Source organism: Triticum aestivum, chromosome 7D (assembly GCF_018294505.1).
Source record: "Triticum aestivum cultivar Chinese Spring chromosome 7D, IWGSC CS RefSeq v2.1, whole genome shotgun sequence".
NCBI classification, from domain to species: Eukaryota; Viridiplantae; Streptophyta; class Magnoliopsida; order Poales; family Poaceae; genus Triticum; species Triticum aestivum.
The window spans coordinates 383,888,840-383,902,787 of NC_057814.1; the positions used below are offsets into that span (position 1 = coordinate 383,888,840).

The 13,948-nt window shown below is 46.4% G+C and overlaps 1 long non-coding RNA gene across 2 annotated transcripts; it reads left to right on the forward strand.

Moving 5' to 3' along the window:
- The first annotated feature begins 10,334 nt into the window (after positions 1-10,334).
- Positions 10,335-12,541, forward strand: LOC123169927 (uncharacterized). Of its 2 annotated transcripts, none has more exons than XR_006484984.1 (2): positions 10,335-11,602; positions 11,779-12,541. It is a non-coding gene; the product is annotated as an uncharacterized lncRNA (long non-coding RNA). The 2 variants fall into 2 exon arrangements; XR_006484983.1 differs by having other exon boundaries at positions 11,919-12,541.
- Positions 12,542-13,948: the final 1,407 nt, after the last annotated feature.

Here is a 13,948-nt window from a genome sequence, read left to right on the forward strand (position 1 = left end):
ACGGATTAACTGCTGTCCAAATATGCGTGCATAAATCACAAGGTTTTATTTTAATAATTAATGAGGGCGCTCCATGTTGTTATCCAGACGTGCTATGACAAAAATTAATGGTCAGTCAATTTACACGCAGAGTACTAGTACAACACTACACTTAGGAATTGAATGCCTAAATTTAGCCACTCACGAAAAGAATACCTTAATTAATTAGCCGCGCGGCGACCTCCACCCAGCAGACAGACAAGCGCGATGCGGCGGCACCAGGGCTGTATATGGGCATGTGCAACAGGAGCTTCCGAACAGGGCCCCCAGCACCTGAGGGGTCCCATTTTTTGTTAATCAACGTGTTAACTAAAGCATTAGGTACTAGAGTAATTAGTTGTTTGAAATATTTTACACCATCCCACCCTATGCATCTCTCTAATCACGATCCATCATTTCCTCTTAGCTTTCTCTCAACCTCACAGCTCTTCCAAAACATCATGGTACAAATAAAAAAGCAGATTAAGTACGTGCTATCTACATGCCTTTAAACCTTCTGCTTTCAAATGGTGTAAACTTTTTGTGGAAGACTACACCGGTTGACACTTTTTTTCTTTCATACATAGGGCCTAATTTTGATTTGCACAGGGCCTCCGATTTCCCCGGTACGGCCCTGGCGGCACGCCGAGACAGCAGGGTTGAGGAGCAAAGCTTAGTGTGGCTGCCGCCTGAAGTTCGACCTCCATTATCCCGCCATCGACCGCGATGGATGTGCTTGAATCACGCCACCGCCGACCTCGATGGTTGAGCTCCTCCTATCTCCCGCCACAGAACGAGGATTGACCTCCTATGACACCGCCACCGGCCACCGACCAAGGATTGACCTCTTCTCCGGTAGCCGCTGCCTAGGCCGCCGCCGCCATCTCTATATGCAGAGCGGCTGTTTTTTTGTACGGATATCCGCGGAGCGGCTGTTTACGCGGTATCGCATCGTAACTCAATTATATGGACAGGGTAGTACATCACATATGGTTATGTAACGGCAACCATGTCTAACCTATGTTGTCTTCTCACACGGTTTGGTGCGGAAATCGTGTGTGACATTGTAATACCTAACACAAACGACATGTACAAACAGTGTGCCGTATACAACATATATATAGTGCCATTAGTAGTTCCCGACAGATAGCTTATCTCCATAGTTTCCCCATTTCCCCCAAATCCCTAAATAGCCTCCAAATTCCCTCGCGTGGCGCTGACATTGGGGGAATGCGGACAAGTGGTGCTGATGGTTTCGGTGCGGCTGCTCCTGCTCGTATCGCCGCCACGATGGCGGTCGCCGCCGAGCACTTGCCTAAGGTCATCAGAAGGCAGATGTACTACGGATCCGAATCGTCCTGTCAGGTTCCAATCTATCCCGATCTTTTTTACCATGTCCAAAGTATGGCTCCTTGCTGAATCCGTCCTGAATGACCCCCCAGGAAAGCGATCTGCCACCGAATCTGGAGCTTGACTCCAGACTCCCGCAACACGAGTTCGACTCCGAGTTTTGCGCCACCGAGAAGTACCAAAAGCTGAGTTGTGTGCACGGGCACACTCCTGCTCGACGTGTATGCACGGAGGGATTCGACATTGGCAGGCGGTTTCTCAGTTGCCCCTTAGAGGTTAGATCTAATTAAGTTCATCATTTTACTTCAGTTAATGCCACTGGTCATCCAGAATACTATTTAACATTGGCAGGGATATGAGGCTTGTGCCTTTGTTAACTGGCTGGATGAAGAATGGCATGGCAGGGCTCGGAGTGTTATCACCAAGCTCGCAGAAGATAACGTAAAGCTGAAGAAGAAACTGGCTGATCTGGAATGTACAATCAGTACGATGAAGCAAGAAATAATCAATCACAAGCAATAGATGAAAGCAAGAGACAAGAAGGAACAAGCATGTGTAGTTGTGGTTGTCGCATTAACCATGTTCTATGCGCTGTTTGCAATGATGATTAGGGGTTTTGTTTGACAGTATTGCTAAAGCAGATCTAGATGTGCTCTAAGTAATGCACATCTAGGTCCTATATATGCCATTGATGTTACACGAAGATCCTTGCAGATATTTTTCTTTGTCTTTTTTCTTTTCCTTTCTAGTTTGATTATTACTGGCTTTACCAATAAGAAGAGCTCAACGTATTGCTTGCCAACTGTCCTACTCTGTTCGTACCGGTACCGGTGCATAATCCCAAAACTCGTTCCTTGTTTTTGTCCTGAAAAAGGAAACCAGCCAAATAGCCAATAGGAGTCCTACGCAACCCCGGGAATTTGGAGCGACTGGGTACAAATAATTACAGTTGATTATATCAGCGGTTAGATAATACGTCAACCCCCGCTTCAATCCCCGCTTCAATTGGAAGTTCCTCTTCTCTGCATACCCCGCTTAAGTGTCCACCATCTTCATCGTCCCCGGCAGGCCGCACTACACACTAGCACACACTCTGCAGCCATGTCAAGAGATAGCGAGGACGACAGTTCGGCCAGCAGTCTGGCGCCCGATGATAGGTCAACATCGGAATCATCCCGCTCGTCTTCCATGAGTCCGGTGTCGAGCCCAGACCTCGATTATATTCGGTTCATGGAAGGGACGCAGCCTCCGGAGTCGTCAGACGACAACCAGACGGACGAGGAGCCGTCGGAGGACGAAGAAGAGGATGACGAGGATGAGGAGGAGGAATGGTCGAACAAGGAGGAGGACGACGACGACAGCAACGACGATGATGACGGCGGCGGCGACGAAAAGCCAACGGTCAGCGGCAAGAAGCGTCCTCGCCAAGACGATGGGCCATCCAACAAGAACAACAAGAAGAAGAAGGACTAAATTAAGCAGACTGTATATATCTCTGTTTATCCTATCAATCTCATCGCATGTATTCGACAGAGATCTTCTACATTATCGCCAACAGGTTGGTTTGTTGAACTGCGTGCCCTGACGAGCACACAATTCACAAAAAAAGACCGTATGGGCTGTCTATAATGATCGCACACAATTCTGATTACCGACGTGTTTGCCAGGTATCACACACATCTTGTTACGCCGAATCGTTTGTGTTCACCTCACTCATCGCAAACGGTTCATCGGAGTGAACTGTATGCCGTATATCGCACACACCTTGATCTGGCTGCCCGTTTCTGTTGTTCTGTCTCATCGCAAACAGTTCGTACAAATCAACCATATGCCCCTCATCACACACGCAACTATAATCTGAACCGTGTTTGATGTATCATTCATCGCAAATGTTTTGCATCATTTCTGACAGTTGTCATACACCACCGTTTGTGATTGTTGCATTGCACACAGTTTCTCGAAGGGTCTCTGATCGTAGTGTCGCGTTAGCAGCATCCTGCAGTAGTGAGGGCACAGTTGATTGCCGGCAAAACGATGAGATACTTTGTTTTTTAAATTCTAGTAAATCCAAAACTCATCTGAAATTCATGAAACTTGGCATGCTATCATGGAATGGCACCTGACATGCTATGGTATTTTTCGTGTCCATTTTGAGAGAAGGCGCACTCGAATAATAGCCAACAAAGGCATTTTGAAAAAATAGCTGCGACTTTAATATCTCAAACATTTGTATAATTCAAACCGTGTGCGTTCTGTTAACCATTCATGTGACGCCACGTGTCTTGGTTTTAATGGCTATAGGTTTTAATGGCTCTTGATCACAAACGTCTTAGATAGAACACCCATATGTAAAGTGAGAGCAGGATTTGTGCATCTCTTGAACGCAAACGATTCTTTTGGATGACCCGTGTGCAACCACTTACAAACAATTTGGTAAGATTTGCATCTGTCATATTGGGTATGTTCTCATTTGTCAAACTGGAAAGATTGACATTTGTTGATCTAGTAACATTGCCATTTATCAACCTTGTAACACTGTGATTTGTCAAAATATGAAGCTAAAAATCACTAGCAGTATCTAATTTTTGCAACTAAAATTCAGTAATTAAGCATAGATGGAGGCGAGAAGGCATGTTCAGTCGGGCATGCAGTGGGTAGCACAGTACTATTTGATTTGACAGCGGGTGGCGCAGTTCCCGATATGGCTTTAATGCAGACGAGGGAGAGGGTAGCAGTTCCCAAAATGTTGAACGACCAATGATGCATCCTCCTTCAATTAGCATCGTGTGAATGCATGAGGGAAGTAATGGGAGGACGACCAGGAGAAGAGGCAGCACGAAATAAATGCAACGCAGTTTGCACTCATATAAAGGCGCCCCTCCATTCCAATGCATCTACCACATAGTACGCACCTAAGCATTTGCCTAAGCACCTACACTAATAAGCACAAAAGTGCTCACTCCAGACCCATGGCGGCGATGCGCGCGAGAGGCCAGCGGCTGTGCCAGATGGTCCGCGACGCCAGCCTGCGGCATGGCACCGAGGATCGTCTCCAGATGGTGTTGGTGACCGGCTGGTGGATGGTCGCCGTCGACGCCAGCTAGGACTCTCAGTTGGACCAAATGATCGTTGCCACCACCAACAAGTTCACCGTCGTCAAGAGGCTCACGGACGACATCGCCGTACTCCTCCAGCCCGCGCGCCCGGGCTCCTCATTGCCTGCCACCCTAATCGGCCTCCATGGTCGGAACCTCTTCCAATCACTGGTGGCCCTGTGACTGCCCGCCAACGCCACGAAGAATGTCCACCTGGAGGTCGCGCTCGCCGCGAGGCGCCTCGCCCTGCAAGAATACGTCGACCTACACATCCACGTGTACGAGCAAATTATGTACATTGGTATCTACAAGGCCAGTGAGGACGCTATGACGTTGGCCTTCTTCAACCGCCTGGAAGCCTTGGATGCCTTTGCTGAGAAGCACCTTGACCTCGCCACAAAAGTCGTCGCTCCTTAGCCGCCAGTCGGTGGCCCGGCGCACTGAGTTGAGAAGGAGGAGGTCGTACGTTGATGGATGCATCTTCCTTCTTGCCTCTTGTAACCACCACTGTGATCGCATCATCGTGGCCTTAATTCTTATTGTTCTATTGCATTCTCGTTCCAGTCAATATAGACATGTGTGATCCCTTTGCTTAATTATATGCATCACTATAACTAGTACTCCATCTGTCAATTTATAAGTTGTGCTGCCAGTGTCTATCTCGTTACTTTTTGATAAAAAATTTTGAACACATGTTGATTGGCTTGAATGAAGGTCTATCCCGTTACTTTACGACATGTTCCCAAAACATGGACCTCCAGGTTAATTCAACTAATAGGACGGAGCACTATATACATTCAACGCAATTAAATGTTATCCAAAAAAAGTGATATGATTTCTGTGAAACTTATAAGTCATGTATGTCAAATTAACCTCTGTGTACTTGTTCTCGAATTGACCTCCGGGCCTTTTTGCCGCGTATCACACACATCTTGTTAAGTTGAACCATTTATGTTCTCTTTCCTAATCGAAAACAGCTCATTCGACTGAACCGTATGCCATATATCACACACACCTTGATCTGGCTGACCGTTTCTGTTGCTTTCCCTAATAGTAAACAGTTCGTCGGAGCAAACTATATGCCGTATATTGCACACACATTGATATGGCAGCCCGTTTCTGTTGGTCTGTCTAATCGCAAACAGTTCATCTGGATCAACCGTATGCCCTGCATCGCACACGCAACTAAAATCTGAACCATGTTTGATGGCTCCGCCATCGCAAACGTTTTGCATCTTTTTTGATGGTTTTTTACACTATCGTTTGCGGTTATTGCTCGCACACAGTTTCGTCGAAGGGTCTCTGATCGTAGTGTCGTGTTAGCAGCATCCTGTAGTAGTGTGTGCCTAGGTGGGCATTGAGAGTCCAGTCGTTGGGCTTCAGCCTTTGAGGGGCCGCTAGCTAAAGACCTCGTTGTTTAGCCTACGCAATTTGACTGTATGGTCTTCGTCATTTTCCTTAAGCATCATCATCAACCATTGCATGTTCGGAATAGTTATTGTTAGGATCATTATCAGGATGTCAATGAAAGGGAACATATGAGAAAGTATAGTATCTGCTACTATGAACTATTGTCCTATTGACCTATGTTTAGTGATAAAGCCATTATGTTTGTCTCTTTGTGCAATATTGTCTATCATCATTTTTTTTGCTGCAGCACACATTACTTACAAATTATACCAGGCCAATTGTATGTAAACTAAGATTGCTTATTAATACATCACGGGGCACGTTTTCCATTCATCATGAGGACTAAAGCTTTATACAAAGCTAATTGAATGTAGCTTGCATCTATTGTATGTATTCACTACTTTGTGGAGAAACCACTTACATAACAAACCAATGCAGCTTATGATTAACATCACATTATTTGGCATTTAACGCCAACAATGAATTGCATACAAGATGATCTCCTATGTGGCAGACTTCTGAGTTGCCAAGTTTGACTTTGACACCCGTGGTCGAGCCCGACTCTGACATCCCATGACCGACAGTCCTCCCATGCCCGAGGCATGGCCGAGTTTGACTCTGACACCAATGTTTGAGTTTGACTCCCACAAGTCGAGCCTGCCTTCCATATCCTACTCCGTCTTCCACAGGCCGGGCTCAACTTCCACAGGCCGAGTCTGATTTCCACCGCCTGAGCCTGACTTTATGGAGGCCGAGTACGACTTCCATAGCCCCGTCCGACTTCCCTAGCCTGAGCCCACTTTTCATAGGCCGAGTCCGACTTACACACGCCGAGTACATCTTCCAAACGACGAGTCCGACTTCCACCTCCCAAGCTCGACTTCCATATGCCGAGTCCGACTTACCCAGGTCGGGTCGGACTTCCACGACCCAAGTTCAATTTCTATCGCTAGTCTGACTTCCACATGTCAAGTCCGACTTTCACATCCCGGTTGCGATAAGGAAATGTTGGTCCCCTCTTGCATGCAAGCTATTCATGTGGCTGGCAGTGTAACATCGCCTCTGGACATCTGACAGAAGGACAAGGCACGGACTGCAGGACCAAATCTCGCCATGTTACTTATGTGAGCAAGAAGTAGACACTTTGGATCACATTTTGATCCAATGCTCCTTCGCGAGACAGGTGTGGTTCCGATGTTTTTTGCGGTTGAGGATTGACCTAAGCTTGATCCTGATGTCTACTATGCAACTTTATTCTTGTAGACTCGTGTTGGGCCTCCAAGCGCAGAGTTTTGTAGGACAGTAGCAATTTTCCCTCAAGTGGATGACCTAAGGTTTATAAATCCGTGAGAGGTGTAGGATGAAGATGGTCTCTCTCAAACGACCCTGCAACCAAATACAAGAAATCTCTTGTGTCCCCAACACACCCAATACAATGGCAAATTGTATAGGTGCACTAGTTCGGCGAAGAGATGGTGATAAAAGTGTAATATGGATGGTAGAAATATATTATTATAATCTAAATAAATAAAAACAGCAAGGTAGCAAATAGTAAACAGGCACAAAAACGGTATTGCAATGCTTGAAAACAAGGCCTAGGGTCCGTACTTTCACTAGTGCAACCTCTCAACAATGCTAATATAATTGGAACCACCCCTCAAAGTTCGATGAAGAATCACTCCAAAGTTCCTATCTAGCTGAGAACATAAGAATAAATTGTTTGTAGGGTACGAAACCACCTCAAAGCTATTCTTTCCGTTTGATCTATTCAAGAGTTCGTACTAAAATAACACAAAGTTATTCTTTCCGTTCGATCTATCCTAGAGTCCGTACAAAAATAACACCAAAGCAAATTCATATTGATAATACTCAATCCAACACAAAGAACTTCAAAGAGTGCCCCAAGATTTCTACCGGAGAAACAAAGACAACAACGTGCATCAACCCCTATGCATAGATTACGCCAATGTCACCTCGGGAATCCGCGAGTTGAGTGCCAAAACATATATCAAGTGAATCAATACGATACCCCATTGTCACCACGAGTATTCAATTGCAAGACATATATCAAGTGTTCTCAAATCCATAAAAGTATTCAACCCGATAACAACGAAATCTCAAAGGAAAAAACTCAATTCATCACAACAAGATAGAGAGGGGAAAACTCATATGATCCGACTATATTAACGAAGCCCACGATGCATCAAGATTGTGACATCTCAAGAACACAAGAGAGAGATTAAACACATAGCTACTAGTACTAACTCTCAGCCTCGAGGGTGGACTACTCCCCCCTCATCGTGGTGGCCGCCGGGATGATGAAGATGGCCACCGGAGATGATTCCCCCCTCCGCAGGGTGCCAGAAAGGGTCTAGATTGGTTTTCAGTGGCTACAGAGGCTTGCGGCGGCGGAACTTCTGATCTAGGTTAACCCCGAGGGTTTTCGGAATATTTGAGAATTTATAGGGTAAAGAGGGGGTGCGGGAGGCCACTGAGGTGGGCACAACCCACCTGGGCGCGCCTGGGGCCCCAGGCGCACCCTGGTGGATTGTGCCCCCCTCGGGACACCCCCAGGTGCTGCTCTGGCCCATCCTGGGTGTTCTAGTCCATAAAAAATCTCCAAAAAAATTTGCGGTGTTTGGACTCCGTTTGATATTGATTTCCTGCCATGTAAAAACAAGCAAAAAATAGCAACTGACACTGGGCACTAGGTCAATAGGCTAGTCCCAAAAAATGATATACAGTTGCTATAAAATGATTGTAAAACATCCAAGAATGATAATAAAACAACATGAATACTTCATAAATTATAGATACATTGGAGACATATCAGATCACATCCAATGAGGCCACCATGGAGGGGTGGTGGTGCACTACCTGCAAGCGCGTCCCAAAGGTGCACCGTAAGGGGTTCGACACCATAGTCATACTTATCTGCTGGTGTCTTTGGAAACAACGCAATGCTAGAGTATTCGCGAGTGGCATCATACGCAACGACCGGGACACGATGGACTGGATCTTTCAAGAACTGAGCCTTTGGAAGAAGGCGGGAGCGACAGGAGTGCCAAACTTTAGCGAGTAGTTGCGTGTTTGAGTAGGAGTGGAGGTGGTGTTGCGCGCCGAGCTGTGGTCCGCAACTAACATGTAATGTCTTGTACATATCTTTCTGCCTTCTATAAAGTTAAGGTACGCCTTTGGCGTACTCTCAGAAAAAAAACATGCCGAGTTCAACTTTCACATCCTGGATCCTACTTCCACATACTAGATTTAGAGGAGGCCAAAATTGACCATTTCGATTAGAGGTGCTATCAGGCAATGATTTTCCTTTCAATTGTGGCTCCTTTCTATCTACGTATAATTGTATGAAAATGTTAGATTTAACTCAGCCATGTCTACAAATAAAAATGTGTCAATTTCTTGCCTCACTTCTTAGCTGTGTTTGGACTCTGCGTCATTTGACTCAAGGGGTCATCTAGTTTATCAGAGGATCCCCAGGTCGCGCTATGAAGCAGCAGCCTGATTAAGAGTTAAACTGGTGATAGTTGATAACAGCGAGCATACGGATTTAAAACGTTGCTACGTGCAATTGGATGGTTGAAGATGTCAAATTGTGAGGGCCTCTTGTAGCTACTGGGTTTTACTATTTTTTAATTCCTCAGCAAAACATTCTTCCGAACTCATTCAAAAATGTCAATCTATTTTTCAGAGAATCTTGTAACTTTAAAAGTTACTAGCAAAAAGGCCCGTGCATTGCAACGGGTGAACAAAAACCTTACATGTACCTAGCGACACATCGGTCTTGCCACTTCTTCCGTTTGTCGATGGTGGTCATGTATATTTCACCTAATCATGGCAAACACTTCTCCAGTTCGTTGATGATGGTCATAATTTCCACCTAATCACGATAAACATGATCAGTTCCGAGGCGATGACATTGGCCATTACACTATAGCATGCTGCATTCACGTGCCCCTTTTTTCAGACTTGTAATTCGGCCGCATGACATGTCCCCTTTAATGTATGCATGAGTACAATTAAAATGTAATATTGTAAGATACACAATTTTACTATTGTTTACTTGCGTATTAATTCTGCACTATGGCTTTAGTATATTACAATCAAATATAAAATAGTTTAGAATCTCTCCTAGAATGGCAAATGCCAGTAGCAAAAGTTTCAAATTTTTCCTAAGAACATCAATAGTCATGTTCGAAATTTAATTTGCCAATCTTAAATACTATATGATGCATCAGACAACTTAAAATCAAATAATAGGCTGGGTCCTTCATCTTTCCCTAATAATAAAGCACCGGTTGAGTCTGTCGGATTCACCGTCGTGGGACTTCTGCAGAAAAGCCCTTATGTTTTCGGGTCATTCAACCCGCAGTCCTTTCTTAAGTGAAAAACGCTGCGTATAAGAATTTTGCTAACAATGCCCTATAGTTTTCGGTATTTGGTCCGCAGTCCTTTGTAAGGTGAGAGAGCGTTCTCCTCCTCCTCCGCAGCCCCTCTATCATCGTCTCCCACAAATCGCCGCCACCGACCAACTCCTAACTCCCACACCTCGGCGCCGGCCCTCCCCTTCCCCTCCTCTTACCTCGCAGCTTCGGCAGCTGTCGGATCCGCCGAATCCCCCACCGATCCATCCCTCTAGCAGCACATCTCTCCCTCTCTCATGTGACCCCTCGTGTCGCGGCCAACGCCGGCCAATTCCGCCAACGTCCACCACTACGCAACAGACTCATGAGCTGCTCTCCGACCCCTCCGTCTGCCAAGATGGCTGGATCCGCCGCTCCCGGTCACCGGTGCTCGCCCCGCAACACCTCGCCTGTGGCTGGGGTTACAGCCATGGGGTCGCGTACATCACGGGCGTGTCTCCGGTGGTGACTCTCCGTCGGAAAAAGTGCCCCCTCACGCCCTCTCCACCTCTTGGATGGCGCTCCCTAGCTCGGCGCGCTCGCATGCGTTGGACTGGACGCCGGCGATGCGTCCTCCTCTGTCACGTCTCCGGCGCAGCTATGCACATGTGGCGACCTCCTCTGCCTCGCGAAGCCGGTGGCCAACCTTCGCTGCGAGCGCTGCATCGCCTACAAACCGAGCAGAACATGGGTGTTCTGGAGCAGATGCTACTTGGTAGAGCAAGCACAGGCGCCATGAAAGGGGAAGAATAAGAGTTCTTGCACATAACATGTTTGATGAAATACAGGCACCACAAATTGAACTCATCTCCAAGCTATGCTTTATGAGAGGCTACAGATTGTTACATTATTTTGTCCAGTCCATGATGCAAGATTCATTCATTTGTGATTGTTGCAATAACAATTATTGGCCAAAAGCATGGTTGTGTGTGGTTCCTGCTGCTGTACTGTGGTATTGGTTTTCTTCCGCCTGCCTGATGTGGTGATGCTTTGGTGTGCCTATTGTTCGCAGAGATTAACCAATATTTGGGAGATGTGGTGGCTCACCCGATCGGAAACAGAACAAGATGAAGGAGCTTAAGTATAGCCACATCAGGGTGACCTGGGAGGAAGGAAGTTTACGTGTGATAGGAGATGATCGCCATAATCTGGGTGCTAAAGGCCTTTGGAAACAGAACAAGATGAAGGAGCTTAAGTACAGCCACATCAGGGCGACCTGGGAGCAAGGAATTTTACCTGTGATAGGAGATGATCGCCATAATCTGGGTGCCAAAGGCCCAGGGGATTATAACATGGTTTTTTTATAGAAAGGTGACTAAAACTTTTTTTTTTACTTTCTGGGTCTAATTTAGTTTTCCTATGTTTATAGTCTCTTGTCTGTATAGAGAGACCAAGTCGAGTAGGCCATCAGTATTGTCTTTATGGTAAAATTAATTAAATGATCATAAGCTCTAATTTTTTGTTCTACGATTCTTATGTGCATCCAGGTTGTGAAAACCTTCCGGCATTGCCACAGGAAGCTTACACATCTGCTCATGTCATAGTGTTCTCTGTTTTTGTTGTTGTTGCTGCATGATGATTATGTTGTAGCTTACAGTACCAGGCAACAATCTTCTGTTGATTACAGTGCCAAAAACTCCAGCAGGCCGCAGGACTACTACGCCGCTGGTGCCTATCAACGTCGCTGCCGATGCCCTGCATCCGATTGGCTGCCAAGGAATCCACCAACACGTCCCAATACACGTCTGTATCCCACATCATGAGCTCCTCGAAGGTGAGCAGCTGGCCCAGCCTCGCCATGTAGCACACGGTCTTGGTAGTGGAGATGTTGTCATTGTCATTGCAGTCGAAGGTGTGGAGCATAGGGCGTGAGCACCGGCATGATGGTGTGCGCCAGCTCGTCGAACTCGGAGGCCCGCTGACATTTGCATCGATGGCCAGCAGCAGAAGGACTCCTCACCCGACGGTCGCAAGCTTAGGGGGTGGAGCGGGGCATCGAGCTTGAGATCTCTTGGCACTTGTCACGTCATCACTGACTCAGACCAGAAGAGTTCTGTTGTGTTCGGTGTCACGCCCTCCACAGCCTGCGATGGTGATCACGATGCCCCTGCGGAACGACGCGCTGATACGTCTCCGTCGTATCTATAATTTTTGATTGTTCCATGCCAATATTCTACAACTTTCATATACTTTTTGGCAACTTTTTATATTATTTTTGGGACTAACATATTGATCCAGTGTCCAGTGCCAGTTCCTGTCTGTTGCATGTTTTTGATTTCGCAGAATATCCATATCAAACGAAATCCAAACGGGATAAAAATGGACGGAGAATATTTTGGAATATTTGGAGAATTCTGAAAGAAAAATCCATGCGAGATGGTGCCCGAGGTGGCCACGAGGCAGGGGGCGCGCCTGCCCCCTGGGCGCGCCCCTGACCCTCGTGGGCTACCCGTAAGGCGGTTGATGCCCTTCTTCGACCGCAAGAAAGCTAATTTTTGGTAAAAAAATCACGGCGAAGGTTTCAGTCCAATCCGAGTTACGGATCTCCATATATATACGAAACGGTGAAAGGGCAGCAGAACAGAACGCTGAAACAGAGAGAGACAGAGAGACAGATCCAATTTCGGAGGGGCTCTCGCCCCTCCCATGCCATGGAGGCCAAGGACCAGAGGGGAAACCCTTCTCCCATCTAGGGAGGAGGTCAAGGAAGAAGAGGAAGAAGGGGGCCCCTCTCCCCCTCTCCTCCGGTGACGCCGGAACGCTGCCGTGGCCACCATCATCATCACCGCAATCTTCACCAACACCTCCGCCATCTTCACCAATATCTCCATCACCTTCCCCCCTCTATCTACAGCGGTCCACTCTCCCGCAACCCGTTGTACCCTCTACTTGAACATGGTGCTTTATGCTTCATATTATTATCCAATGATGTGTTGCCATCCTATGATGTCTGAGTAGATTTTCGTTGTCCTATCGGTGGTTGATGAATTGCTATGATTGATTTTAATTGCTTGTGGTTATGTTGTTGTCCTTTGGTGCCCATCATATGAGCGCGCGCGTGGATCACACCATAGGGTTAGTTGTATGTTGATAGGACTATGTATTGGAGGGCAAAAGTGACAGAAGCTTCAACCTAGCATAGAAATTGATGCATACGGGATTGAAGGGGGACCAATATATCTTAATGTTATGGTTGGGTTTTACCTTAATGAACGTTAGTAGTTGCGGATGCTTGCTAATAGTTCCAATCATAAATGCATAGGATTCCAAGTAAGGGATGACATGCTAGCAGTGGCCTCTCCCACATAATACTTGCTATCGGTCTAGTAAAGTAGTCAATTGCTTAAGGGAAAATTTCGCAACTCCTACCACCACTTTTCCACACTCACTATATTTACTTTAGTTGTGTTTTTATCTTAGCAGCCCCTAGCTTTTACTTTCGTGCTCTTTACTTTCTTGCAAACCTATCCAAGATCACCTACAAAGTACTTCTAGTTTCATACTTGTTTCCGGTAAAGCGAACGTTAAGCGTGCGTAGAGTTGTATCGGTGGTCGATAGAACTTGAGGGAATATTTGTTCTACCTTTAGCTCCTCGTTGGGTTCGACACTCTTACTTATCGAAAGAGGCTACAATTGATCCCCTATACTTGTGGATT